The 8,884-nt window shown below is 44.2% G+C and overlaps 1 long non-coding RNA gene across 3 annotated transcripts; it reads left to right on the top strand.

Moving 5' to 3' along the window:
- The first annotated feature begins 2,718 nt into the window (after window positions 1-2,718).
- LOC149365483 (uncharacterized) lies at window positions 2,719-7,644 on the top strand. Of its 3 annotated transcripts, XR_016282864.1 has the most exons (4): window positions 2,719-3,746; window positions 3,823-4,736; window positions 4,995-7,368; window positions 7,430-7,644. It is a non-coding gene; the product is annotated as an uncharacterized LOC149365483 (long non-coding RNA). The 3 variants fall into 3 exon arrangements; XR_016282862.1 differs by having other exon boundaries at window positions 4,995-7,644; XR_016282863.1 differs by lacking the exon at window positions 2,719-3,746 and having other exon boundaries at window positions 3,758-4,736; window positions 4,995-7,644.
- Window positions 7,645-8,884: the final 1,240 nt, after the last annotated feature.

The raw sequence follows: 8,884 nt of genomic DNA on the forward strand, positions 1-8,884 counted from the left end.
GCGCGTTCGCGCTGATGGCAAGCTAGCCTTAATCAATGCTGTGTACCAGCCATCTTCTCTGATATTTCCACTCTTCTAAGAATAATGTTCGAGACATACTTTTTGTGCAGCCACACACACCTTTTGTGTTCATTTAATCATCGATAGTTGAACTGTGACGTTCTTCGGTGCTCAAATAAATGTTTTGTAGTGGTTAAATGTGTCTGTCCTTGATTATTCGATATTCGATTCGATATTCGGAGCCAAGTATTCGTATTCGATTCGTATTCGAAGAATTTGATATTCGCACACCCCTAACTTTAATGCTTTGGCATTCTCGCTGGTAAGCAGTCTTATGTGTGTCTGCAGAATTTTTTTTTGGTGTCCTAGCTCCTCCATAAGCAAAGTGACAAGCAGTGCACTCTCTTTCATATTTAAAGTGGCCACTGCAGGAAAAAAACTGGTCCTTGCAGCAGACTCGCTGCTACAGGCCTTGCTTATGCTTTGTTACAGGCATCTGCAATGTCTCGACAGGACACACAACATTGTCGCGGCATGCACTGGCTTAGCAGCGCTGAAGCCATGGCAATCGCAACACGCAGAAGTGTGTAGGAAGAATGCCCAGCATTGTTCTGCCTTTAGAAGTCAACAGCGCTGACCTGAATTTGTGGTCAAAGGACAGGGCCATGTAAAAGGTTGCTGTGCAGGAATGAGTTTTTGCAGGGTGTAGTAAAATTGAAATACTTCCATGTAACAGTCCGTGTAATAACTTAACCTGAACTTAATAATTTTCTCCAAAAATTGTTCCCCATGCGCTATAGCAGGAAAAAACAGTAAGTGAATGACTGATAAATTTTTAACAATAAAAAAGCTGGGAAATGCAGTTCTGCACTGCAGGCAAAAGGCTAAAAATTTGAAGCTAAATCTGTGATTGTCATGCGCACTTGGCAGAGGCAGAGCGCCAGTAGTAGTGCGAGAGTACTGCATATGTGCCCACTCCATAGCACATGCATTTTTCATTAGTGTATGTAAAAAGTACAAACTTTAATTTGGCCTTGCTTTTCAAAAAATGAAAGTAGTGTGATACACAAAAAATTGACAGAGAAGTTTTGCCGAAATTTTATAAACGTGCAAAAGCAGAATTTCATGAACATTGCCTTGTCTTGTTACTTTACTGTTGGCTTTCTAAGGATGCCTTATGCCGTTATTCATGTGCTATCATTGTGTACACGTTTTTATCAAAATGGAGCCCACCTTTGTTCACGCCTCAATTTAAAAAATTTTTTTTTTAGTCATGAGTGGTCATGGACTTAACATCATATGTTGGCATCGTGTCATAACTATGTTGCAATGCTGCTGTGAGGCTGTGGTTGCTATGTCGCCGTTGCTATGCTCTTGGCACAAACCCACATACACATCGCAGGATCTTGCTCGGGGTTTACCGTTCGGAATTGTGCTTTCACACTAATAATTAACTAATACTATGTGGAGTGCTTAGTTATGTTTACAATCTTTCTGTTTCAGGATTTTGCGCCTGGAAAGACGGAGAAGAAAGCAAAACTTGCTGCCATTTTATAGCTTCTACAGGAAAGAAGGAATGTGCACCAAGGGTTTTTAAACGCTACCTGCACTGCCACCGTTCCGACTCGTACGAAGAGGTTCCTATAGAACAGCGCCAAAGGCAGGAAAAGGGGCAAGGAAGCTGCAAAATCAGTAAACACTGCTTTGCTACTCTAGAGGTCATGGAGAAAGAGGGCAATGTAAATGTAGTGTTTCAAAAGAAACACTACGGACACTTCAATGAGGCCTGCCACCAAAGGCTATCCCAGGATGATGCCAGAATGCTTGCAGGTTAGCCACTCCTCTTGTACAAAGCATTTGTGCATGCTGTGTTGACTGTACCGGAATGTGAAAACGTTTAGAAGCTACACTCCACCAACCTTTCATAAATGGGAGACGAAAGTGCAATAGAAATGTATTTTAGGGGGAAGATATTGCTCATTAACTCGAGTGATCATTTCAATGATTTTTATTCTTCTGCGATGCATCTATGGCACAAAAGAGGTGGGACAACACGAAAATGCCTATTGTAAAGTGGGAGAAGGCATGTCCCACAAAACGAAGGGGCGGAAGAAGTTATAGTAGGGCACAGCTTAAGAACCCAGTGGCCAATGCCCCTCAAAGGAAGCCTGCCATCCAATGGCGTCGACCGATTCTCATGATGTCATGGTTAATCCTAGGGGGTAGCACTGCAGGAGGGTGGCAGATGAAAGGGGATTAGTTATGGCTTTAATTGGGTTAACTGATGAAAATCAGCTGACGCCATTGACTGGGGGGGGTCTTCTTTAAGGGCCATCTGCCACTTCGTTCTCGAGTTGTATCTGACTGTAGTGCAATTCACTTGAGCCTACTTGGTCGCATCGAAGGGTGAAAAACAATTGATCCACGGCACATTGCATGCACAGCACAGTCTGTACGAACTTCATGCCGTTTAGTTTAGAGATGCTTTGTGGAAGGGGTCCAGTCTTTCGAACTGAACATAATTAGGAATGTCGTCTAGCACTGAACTACTCCAATGTCTGTTCTTTTGTTTTTCTGCTGGTTTCATTGACTATCCTAGGTCTGTCGCTCAATCGGCTGACGTTGAACTTTATCCGTAAGAAGTCGGCTTGAGCTCTATGAAACGTGTCTTGAATGACTGACAGTTGCACTCGATGCTAGCCTCTTTTTTTGGCCTGTCAAAAGCGTAGGCATTTTGTTGCTGATCAAAGCAACGCCACCAGTCTAATGGTTGTATAAGGGCCATGTTTTTTCTCATAAGACAGATCGTCTGCAGTGAACTTTCATTAATTAGAATTATTTGGCTGTTTTGGCACTTCATCAGTAACGCTCGCAGGAACGGCTGTGGTTTGAGTGTTCAGCTACTAAGCTGGAGTACCCGGGTTAGAACCCGGTTGCGGCAGCTGAGTTTCGATGGAGGCAAGAGGTGCCCACGTGCTGCGCAGTGTCAGTGCCCAAAGATCCCCAGGCGGTCGAAATTATTATGGAGCCCTCCACTACAGCACCTTTCTCTCTTGCTTCTTTCACTCCTTCTTTCCTTCATGGCATGGTTGAGGCAGTTACTGCACCATTTCCTTTCCTCAAAAACCACTAATATAAAACACAAGCCTGCACAAGAGTTGAAATCGCAAAAAAAAAAAATTAACAAGCAGCATTTATATTTCAGTTTATGTATGACTGGCATGCCCTCCAATTGTCTCTGACTTAGCAGCAGTCATTCAGGTGTTGAAACTGAAACAGCATGAGAAAAATATTCACTTAGAAATTATTCACCTGGCGTAAGTGAATTCTACATTGTGACTCGTGCACACTATTGTCTTGTGCACAAGTCCAAAGAAACAAAGATCGCGTTCAAAAATTTGGTGTCTCTACTCCTTTAAAGGTTGCTGTCAGGCGAATCGGTGCATTTTTTGAATATGCAGAATGAAATGGGACAGGATGAGAAGCACATGTCCTTATTCTTTTCTTGTCCACATTTTCAGTGCTGTTATATTCTGCATTTATAACACGCTGTATATAACTTCCCTGTTTTGCATTGCAGTATGCAAGTTTAAACACTCAAGCTCATAAAAATAAAGTCCATCTGGCTTTGAAACAACCATTTTGTCGTGTGCATTGCAGTGCTACAAAAGTGAAATGAAAGTAAGATGAACTGTGCGTCACCTGTGAAAAGGAACAAAGTGCAAGACGAAGGAATCCGACCAGAAGTATTTGTCACTTTATTACATGGCTGTAGACAGATGAACCAGAGATGTTAACAGTTTTTTTCTGTACCATTTTCAGGCCGGTTAGCAGAAGGAGTGCCAGAAAAAACCATTGTGCACAACATCCGAGCAGGTACAAGTGGATCAAGCCCACGGATGCAACTTGTGACCACTGAGGACCTCCGTAACATTGCAGATAAGTTTAGGATTGGCAAAACAGAGCAGAGAGATCCAGATGATTTTAAGAGTGTTGAATTATGGGTCGAAGAAATGAGGGCAGAAAATGAGTCGCCACTGTTGTATTACAGGAAGAAGGGTGACTCCAACAGTCATGATGGTGACTTTGAGCTAGCATTAATGACGTTCCCACAACGAGAGCTCCATTATGAATTGGGGGCAGCGAAACTGTGCATTGACTCCACCCATGGCATAAATAAGTACTAATTCCAACTGACAACCCTGCTCACAATTTCTCAAGATGCCTTTGGTATCCCGTGTGCCTACTTGATTTCAAAAAGGGTGAACACAGGCACTGTGTTGAGGTTTTTCGAGGCCATCAAAGAAAAAACACAATACCATGTCAGGCATTTAGTATGTCTGACGGTGCCCCTGTTTATGGCAGTGCATGGGAGCAGGTGATGGGTCCCTTGAGGAGTCGACTGCTTTACAGCTGGCAGGTGTTACACAACTGGAGCACGCACCTGAATACAGTCACAAACAAGGACTGCAGGAGTACAACAAGGGACATGCTGCACACTCTGATGAAGTGGACAGATGAGACTGAGTCTCAACAGTTGCTCCCTGCACTTCTTGGTATCCACTCCAAAGAGCATCAGCTTAATTGCCTTTGGCTTCATCAGAAATTTTGAGAAAACATAAGCAAAGAGGGCATGTCAGTGGGCTTACTGCTATCGGCAGTACATTGGATTAACAACAAATAATCACTTGGAGTCAGTGCACAAGGCACTGAAGTACTCTCACTTTGGTGGCTAGGTAAATGGTTTGGTTTAGTTTGGTTTGGTTTATGGGGTTTAACGTCCCAAAGCAACTAAGGCTATGAGAGACGCCGTAGTGGAGGGCTCCGGGAATTTCGACCACCTGGGGTTCTTTAACGTGCACTGACATCGCACAGCACACGGGCCTCGAATTTCTCCTCCAAAGAAATTCAGCCGCCGCGGCCGGGATCGAACCCGCGTCTTTCGGGACAGCAGCCGAGCACCATAGCCACTGAGCCACCGCGGCGGCTGCTAGGTAAATGGGTGATTGGATACATTAATCAAAGTACTCTTCAATTTCACATCCGAAAAACTTTACAACAGGTGTCAAAGGAGGAGCAGACCACCGCAAATCTGCCCTGTTTAGGAAGCATAAAGTGGGGATTGCGCTTTTTAAGTCCAGTACTGAGAGAGTGGGAGATGGCCAGTGGCATGCAAAGTCACAAAGTTTGGTGAACTTCAAACACACAGTGGAAAGGACTAGCAAATCGTGCAGTGGCTGCGAGCTTCATTGTGAGCAGTGCGAGGCTTGCCACAACATGTACACATGTACGTGTTGACCATGCAACGCATGTGCACATGTGCAAGCACATGCATGCTGTTGCTATAATGGAGCTACACTCGTGCCAGATGCAGAGCAGCCAGAAAGTAGCATTTGACTGTGCTGGCATTTGTAGGCCCTGCCAGCTGAAGATGGCAGATTTTAGGTGAGGGAGTAGGATTATGTTATGAGCTAGTTGGCGGGCTATTCTGACAAAGTGCTTTAGCATAGCAAGCTCAAGACACAGCAGGGAAGAGGAGTGCCATTTGCTAATTTTCTTGAAGCCCACATGGTCATGAGAAAGGTGCGCCATCATATCCCATATCAAGCAGCACCATTGGGGGTGCACTACAGGCCTCTGGTATTTCTTTTCTAGTCATTCCTTTTTCCCAAAACTTTCCTCCTAGGAATGGAGAACTCATCCCGCCACGGCGCCTCAGTGGCTCTGGCGTTCTTAGACTGCTTACCCGAAGGCTGTGGGTTTGATCCGGCCATGGCGGCCACATTTCAGTGGAGGCAAAATACAAAGATGGCCATGTGCTGTGCAAAGTCACCGTGCATTAAAGGGCCCCAGGTGGTGTAAATTAATCCAGAGACCTCCATTATGGTGTCCCTCATAGCCCATGTGTCGCTCCCGAATGTTAAACCCGACAATTAAGAAATGGAGATATTTCAGGCCCCTCATTCCCTACTCAGAATCTGCTTGTGTGAGTACGCCCTCTCTGGCACTGCTCAACAGAGAACCTCTGACAATTGGCAAACATTTTTCATCTTTGGGAAATTAGTGCACTCATTTTCTTGTTCATACCTGCCTTGCATTCACTATAATTTTATTTCTTCGTCATCCCTGCTTGATTTCATTTTGTCTGCATGTGATGCACTCATAGAGGCATGCGCTCTTCAATAAAATTAGTATGAAGTGTCGCTCCATGCTGCATTCCTCTTTGTTGCGTCGTGCTGTCACAGTGCACCACCCTTTTAGGACATCTTGAGAAAAACAGCGCTTGCAGACAAAGGACCAGAACAAGAAGGACACAAAGAAGAAAAAAACAGCGCAGTTGTGTGTCCTTCTCGTTCTAGTTTTTTGTCTGCAAGCGCTGTTTTTCTCAAGATGTACCCCAGCCAACTCGCCCAGCAACACACCTTGCCTTTAGGGCAGTTGACAATATGTGGTTCTACAGTTCTGCAATGCATATGAGAAAAAGTATTCTTGACAAAAGGCTAAGCCGTAGCTGTCATCTTGCACACTGAAAGCTGCAGCGCAAAACTACTATTCATCTTATTTTCCAAAAAGACAACTCTTATTTTGCAACAGAAAAAAGTATTACTCATTTTTCAGAACATTGCTGGTGCAATTTGTGACACGAACTTATACTGCCATGGTAGAAACAGCCGTGAATAGCCTTCCCTCACATGATAAAGCACTTCATAAATGAACTTGCTTGGCTCTTACACAGTGTATCTCCACCAGCCTTCCAAGCAATGAGCCTTCTGTTGTGTGATGGGAACACTGTGCCAACTCTGTTGCCTAGAAATTCTAAAATGCCCCTATTTGTCGAGAAGGCAGCTTAGATGAAACATAGTGCCCAGTTAATGTCATTTCCTTTTTACTCATTAATGAAAAATGCTTCTAAGCCCAACTGCAACGAAATTATAATTTGGCTAGAATACCTGTTAATGTGCTGGGTGTGTCATAAAACTAATCGTAACAAAGTTTCATGCTTCTGAGAAAACTGACACTGTTGCTACAAGTGTTTAAAAAGCTGTGTAGTAGACACCGTGGCATGTCCATATAGGCTGATACGGATACCTGAGTGCCATACGGCCTCATGTCTGGCCCATTGGAAATGAGCAGATTAAGGACAGTGTAGAGTGAAAGGCTAGGGGCTAAAATGTGGCTTGGCAGCCATGGGTATGGTGCTGTGGCAAAGTTGTTAGGAATTTGTTTCAATCCTGCAGATGCTGATTTCTGTTTCCATTCCAGGTTTTTGTACACCATATTTACTTAAATAATGGATGCATTCGCATAATAAACGCTTTCCTTACATCAATCATCAAAATCTGGGGAAAGTTCAACTGACCACACCATGTAATAAATGCACCAAACTTACCATTCTAATTTTTTCCGACAAGAAACTGCGGTATTACAGGTTACAGAATGAAGCACTGTCAGCCGTATTATGTGGCCGCAAGACTGCCTGGCGCCATGTGAAGAGGAATGCTCCCAAGGCTCATCACATCACATTTACTCCAGTATCCACATATGGCACCCGTTTCATCCTGCACGTCACATTCACCTCGGGCTGGTGATAGCCTGCCAGCTAGATTAAGAATGTCACAAATAAAATGTCTACCTAACTGAAAACTGTGGTTGTATATATCGGAGATTTTTATTGACTTGTGGCAGTCTACCTGGACAGGTTATGGTAATGCAAGGCAGCCCATTATGCACAGCATATGAGTGCATAGGCACCACAACTTCACATCTTTTCCAAGGGTTCATGTTTTGCACTATTGGGTGTGACCCGACCCATCTTTCCACCATCCTCGCGTAATTAATAATAAAGTGCTCCTAATCCTTTTTTGACAGCCAAAATGTATTTTCCTAGGCATATTGGCAATCTGCAATTTGTATTTCTCCACAGATTTGGAACTTCTGAGAAGTTGGACGGTCATTTTATAAATGATATATTTTTAATAAGCTAGCAGATACTATTCTTGATTTAAACATTTGCAGGCATATATACGCTGCCGTTGTTTGCCTTGATAAATACTGTGTCCATTGTGCAATCATGGTACAAACACGTTAATTGATTCTAAAGGATGTTAATGCTGCTTAATTACGCCGTACAAGCCCAGCTGTGGCTTTGGAAAGCTGCCCTTCCTTGGATTCTGACATTAAATACAACTTGTACTTGGGAAAGACTAATCTTACTGTGAGTGTAACGACAAAATTAAACAAATTCCATTAGACGCTGGTATGATCCCGGCTGCGGCAGTTGTATTCCGACGGTGACACACTACAGGCCCCGATGCTGTGCGATGTCGGAGCACGTTAAGGGCCACTGTTGGTCGAAATTACTGGATCCCTCCACTGTGGCGTCCCTCATAGCCTGAGTCGCTTTGGGACGTTAAACCCCATAAGCCAAAGTTAGCATTATGTTCCTGCCGGACCGAGCAGCCGCTGACAGGGTCAGACTGTACGAATGGGTACCATCAATCACTACGTGACACCCCCACTCCACTCACCCGATGAAATCCCATCCATCAGTGACACATCCACTCTCTCCACCCTTCGACTCAGATTTGCAACCGCTTGCCAACCGCCTCCTCCCGCCCTCTCTTCTTCCCTCTTCCCTGCAATTTCGTGAAGGTGGATTTCACTCCCTCCACTCTGTCACCTGAGGCTTCAGACCGACGGATTATTCCAACATGGGGGGTTCTGATGCTGATGCACTAAAATGATATTTTTGAAAGACAGCTACAGTTTGTTACAGGTTAAGGAGAAGAGTACTCGCTGCACCATGCAAAATGCGAGATCATTCCCTGGTGTGCACACACTGCATCACAAGGAAGTACATTTGGCACCTAAATTTAAATGTGCA

The sequence above is a fragment of the Amblyomma mixtum genome, chromosome 1, assembly GCF_055824585.1.
Source record: "Amblyomma mixtum isolate Tamu chromosome 1, ASM5582458v1, whole genome shotgun sequence".
Taxonomy (NCBI): domain Eukaryota; kingdom Metazoa; phylum Arthropoda; class Arachnida; order Ixodida; family Ixodidae; genus Amblyomma; species Amblyomma mixtum.